This window comes from Mus pahari, chromosome 9 (assembly GCF_900095145.1).
Source record: "Mus pahari chromosome 9, PAHARI_EIJ_v1.1, whole genome shotgun sequence".
NCBI classification, from domain to species: Eukaryota; Metazoa; Chordata; class Mammalia; order Rodentia; family Muridae; genus Mus; species Mus pahari.
This window is the reverse complement of record NC_034598.1, coordinates 16,406,276-16,411,719: the sequence shown is the minus strand read 5'-3', so window position 1 is coordinate 16,411,719 and position 5,444 is coordinate 16,406,276. Positions and strand designations below refer to the sequence as shown.

Here is a 5,444-nt window from a genome sequence, read left to right as displayed (position 1 = left end):
CGAAAAAAACAGAAACAGACACACACACACACACACACACACACACACACACACACACACACACACACACACCAAGAGAGAGACAGAGACAGAGAGACAGAGAGAGACAGACAGACAGACAGACAGACAGACAGACAGAAACAGAGACAGGCAGAGAGATAAACAGACAGACATGGGCAGGGGGATGAAAGCAAAATAAAACTCATGTCAAGTAGCATAAAGGAGTATCAGAAGATGGTAATCTTGTCAAGGAAAACAGCAACTAATAATCATGGAAATCTGAAACGGCAAGTATTACCAAACATTTGCTGCTCTAATTTTTTGTTTGTTTGTTTGTTTTGTTTTTCGAGACAGGGTTTCTCTGTATAGCCCTGGCTGTCCTGGAACCCACTTTGTAGACCAGGCTGGACTCGAACTCAGAAATCCACCTGCCTCTGCCTCCCGAGTGCCGGGATTAAAGGCGTGTACCACCCCGCCAGGCGCTGCTCTAATTTTGAATTAAGCACTACTCTTTAAAATATTTTTGTCTTACCTGTTTTATTTTGTTAGATTTTTACTTTTGATTGTTGTTTTTAGAGTAAGAATATGAAGTTGGGTGAGTAGAGTTGTGGAGGATCTGGAAGGAATTGAGGAGAGAAAATATATAAACAAACTATATAGTATGAAAGAAATTTAATTAAAAATGCATCTGGGGCTTAGAATACAGATCACCGGTACAGTGCAGCCAAACATAAGCAAAGTTCTAAATTCAATTCTATGCAACATGATAAAGATGTACCTGGTGATTGTTCTATCCATTCATGAATCCATTCAAAAAATGTACTTAAATCCTGAGAAGAGCTCTGATAAAGAACTACTGTAATGGAGCATTCTCTCTTCAGTAGTATTTTCTTTATTAGATCATTTGCAAGGTCTGACACAAAGTAGAGTGACCCCCACAGTTTCAGACCTCTGCTGACCCCACAAAACTCTATCTGCTTTTCTGCAAACCCAACTGCAGGAATATCATCATGCTTTTACTGCTATTTTACTCTACAAAAAGAGCTACCGAGGTAGCAACTATTCTCAACCTTGCCAAGGACAGGGTCAGTTCTCAGTCTGCTTCACCTGATAGCATGGACACTAGTATCCTTCAGGTTGTCCCTGTTGTTCCTGATCTCACATTCCTTTACACACACCCACTGCTCAGACTTCAGACTGTACTCACTTCCCAGCTACTCCCAGCCAGTCAAGTGGTGAGTAGTTTTCAAATGTTAATTCAAATTAGCATCTCCAACCTGTACTTATCTTGTGCTCCATTTTCACAGCTCACTCCTTTTTCCACATCAAGCAGATGTCTAACTTAAGATGTTAAATTCTGTCACTAATAGTCACCTCCTGTGGTCATTAATAAACCTCAAATCTATTCTGCCTTTTTCTCAAACTAAAACTGCTGAACCAGGTTATTTTCCCAATTCTATCTTCAAAATATACCCTGAATCTAACCACTTTTCACAATTATCACCTATTTACTAGATTACCACAGTGTCCTTTGTGCTGTAGCTAGATCTATTCTGTTGTAGTTAGAAATATTCTGTCTGTCTCTTGTCCTAGACACAAATAGGTCTTGTCCCTAGACCAACAGTCCTGTGGAGTCACAGAAATGTCTCCTGATACTCATAACATGCTTCTCTGATCATATCTGAGTTTATGCTTATGTTATGACTTAGTAGATAGTCCCAAATGAACAAGTGATTAGTCGGCAGGATTTTCCACCAACCCATCCACTAATCCCTGGAAACAGGAGGTTGAAAGGCTGCAGATGAGTCCTTATTAAAGTTTTGGGGCTAGAGAGATAGCTTGTGGTTAAGAGCACTTACTGATTCCCAATATACTTGACAGGTAGCTCACAACCAATGTAACTCCAGCTCAACAGCTGGAGATTCAACAGCTCTGGATGTAGTACACTACTCTCATGCACACACCCACACACAGTCACACATAGCTACACATAATTAAAATAAAACTATTAAAAATATAAAGCTTTCAATGTGCTTCTGTGCTTGGCATCAGCATCTACCTGATGATACAGGTAGCTTACATAATGACAGTGCTCCTTTCTTATAAAACTTTACAAACAGAAATTAACATTTAATTAACTCATAGCAATGAGTCATACCTAGATCCTAGTGTATGACAAGCATGATCTTCCTCCTTTCACATCTGTAAGCCTGAATTTTCTAGAAATTTTCAAGTAAGTCTTTACATTTACAGTAAAAGATATGTCTTAACCCACTTGTGCCACTTTGCAACCTACTCAGTGCACCACAGCAACTACCCCATAAACTCTACAAAGTTAGATAGAAAACCTTTGAACAATTTAATTTCATAAGTTACCTAAATTGTACATAAATATATTTGCTAAGACATGTAAGTGGATACTTTTGTAAAAAGCCTTCATCCACAATTGAATATATACCTTCCTTTCTCTGAGTGCCTACCTCTCTATTAACCACATGCTGAAATGTATGTGTGACATGACTGTTATTGTGGTAATTAATTATCCTGACTAGATTTGAGGCTGGATCTCCAGATATTGTAAACCCAGTCAAAAATCCATGACTGGATTTACACTTAGGCACTCGTGGGTAACTTAAAATAATTGTTAAGCTAAACTCTCTTCCAAATTCTTGTATTTACACTCATATTCAAATGTCATACTCCATGCTCACCCAGAAAAGCTTTTTCTTGCAATGAACTGCAATAAATGCAAACTAACTATGGCTGCTTAAAATGCTGAAACTACAACAGTTTAGTGTTCAAGTCTGTATTTTTTTCTACTTCCTTTTTTATATATTTTCATAAATACTTGGTTTTGGTCACCCCCCACCATGTCCACTCCTCTTCCCTATTGCTCTGTCACCTATCACTACTTAAATCCTTTGTCCTAGTCAATGCTGTAAAGAGACCATGACCATGACAATTTTTATAAAGGAAAACACTTCACTGGGGCTTGCTTACAACTTCAGGAGTCCATTATCATTATGGCAAGAATGGCTGCACACAGGAAGACATGATGCTGGAGAGGCAGCTTAGAAGCTTAAAGTTCTACATCCAGATCTAGAGGCAGCAGGAAGAGATAGCCACTATGCCTGGCTTAGGTTTCTGTAAGCTCAAAGCATGCCCACAGTGACACAATTCCTCCAACCAGGCTACACCTACTTCAAAAGGTCACACCTCCTAGTAGGGCCACTCCCTGATGACTAAGAATTCTGAGAGACCATGGGGGTCATTTTTATTCAAGCCACCAACCACATTCCATTTCCTGGTTCACAAAAGCTGGTAACCATATCATAATACAAAAATTACATTCAGTCCTATTCAAAAAGTCTCCATGGTCTACATCCTTCAACATTATGATAACCTTTTCATCTTGTGTTTTCTCTTGCCCTCCCTAAAGTTCTCCCTTAAATGTTTTCCCTTCCCATGGTTTTCTTCATATATATAATATTATATAACATATATATTACTGCCCTTACAAGTATACATACATAAACATGTAATGTTTTGTCTGAGCCTGAGTTAACTCATTTAATATATTTTCCAGTTCCATGTTTTCTACAAATTTTATTTCATTTTACTTTATAGTTGATAAACATTCCATTATATATGTGTGCCAACCACATTTTCATTAACCATTCATCTCCTGAGGGACATTTAAGCAGATTAAGTTTCTTGTTGTGACTAGAGCAGAAATAAACTTGAATGAACAAGAATGAAAGTAAAATTCAGGCTTCTGGATATATGTTCAGGAGTAGTATAGTGATAACTTATTTAGTTGATATTTCTTCATTAGCACTTTTACTGCACTGTGAATACCAAAGTGGTTATGGACTAAGGTGAGCAAAATCAATCTAATGTCCACACTAGTGAATTACAGTCTAAAGGGGAAAGGAAGCCAATTAAACAAGCTAATTCAACCAAAAATAAATAAATAAATAAATCAATAAAAATAAGGCTGATATACAAAGTAGTAATAAAAAAAAAAATCACTGGAGCAGAGTGGGTGTGTTTAACATAACACTAAAAGAGGTCAAGGTGGAGATGCTTTAAGAGCTCAAAGCTGAAGCATGAATCAGGTAAAGAGGGAACATAAACTAGCTGTGTGATGAAAATATACTCCATTCAAGGATCTAAAATATATTACTAGAGTGTGACAGTCACAAACTGTAGGACAATCATATGTGACAGTATAAAACTTCTGCAAAAGACACATTAACCTGATTAAATTTAGAAACTAACATAATAAATTCAAAAAGAATTTTTTACTTGAATAGTGAAAGAACGGATCTAACAAAGGCAAGACTGGAAACCAAAAGATTAGAAAACCTTTGTATTAATCTAAATGAAATATATGCTGATAATTCCTGACATGAAATAACAGCAATGATAAATCCAAGTGAAATCTATTTAGTTTATTAGTTAACTATACTTGTGGTGAAGGGGGATCAACAAAGAGGCAGCCAGCTTATGTATTTACAGAACAGGTAGATAAGTAAATTCATGAGGCTAAAGCATAAAGATTAATTTTGTTTTACTCTAAGTGTTGTCCTAGTTTTCTGTTTCTATGATTTAAAAACATGACCAAAACAAATTAAATAGGAAAAGGTTTTCTATGATAAAAAGGAGTAGGTTTATTACTTCATCTTACAGCTTAGTTTACCAAGAGGGTGCAAACAAAAGGCAGGGACCTAGGAACAGGAATTGAAACAGAACCACAAAGAAAAGCTGTTTGCTAGCTTGCTTGGCTTGCTCTTTCATACAATTAAAGACCACTTGAAAAGGTCAGTTTAGAAACTTTGGGAAGGCCATGAAATGCTTGCCCCTCCCAAAGGGAGAGGGTAATTAACATTTCTCAGACCACAGGGCAGAACTGACCTGCCAGTGGGGGCACATTCCACAGGGTGGATTGTGGCCCACCTTCAAAGAAGGGAAATCCTTGTCACCTCATTCCCTAAAGACCAATCAGTTTAAAGAGTGCACTGTTCCACCAATCATATTGCGCCTAGTTGTGGATGCTCTATTCTGCCCCTGGAAACCATATAAAAACTCCCCGAACAGTGCGGGGGGGGGGGGGGGGCTGCCTCTCCTTCAAGTCTGGGACAACCCCAGTGCACTGGAACAATAAACTCCTCTTGCTTTTTGCATCAATCCCGGTTCCATGTGGTTCACTCGGGGGTCCCTGGTAAGCTAAGGCTCCCCGGACTCTTACACACTGTACACACTAGGCCAGGGCATTGTATCAATCATTTATCAAGAAGATGCCCCACAATCTTCTCAAGATAGGTTCCCTCTTTCCCATAAATTGTGTCAAGTTGAAAGAAAACTAACCAGCACATCTGCCTTACAACATTTGTACTGGCTAGTTATGTGTCAACTTGACACAGCTGGAGTTATCACAGAGA

At 38.2% G+C, this 5,444-nt stretch overlaps 1 protein-coding gene across 4 annotated transcripts in view; it reads right to left on the bottom strand.

Moving 5' to 3' along the window:
- Ascc3 (activating signal cointegrator 1 complex subunit 3) overlaps positions 1-5,444 on the bottom strand; it is a 279,428-nt gene that overhangs the window by 263,581 nt on the left and 10,403 nt on the right. The window contains exon 2 of one of the 4 annotated variants that reach the window (XM_029542105.1): positions 533-616. The exons of the other annotated variants lie outside the window; for them this stretch is intronic. The gene's annotated coding sequence lies outside the window, so the exon portion shown is untranslated. The remainder of the gene's footprint in view (positions 1-532; positions 617-5,444) is intronic. 4 annotated transcript variants of the gene reach the window in all.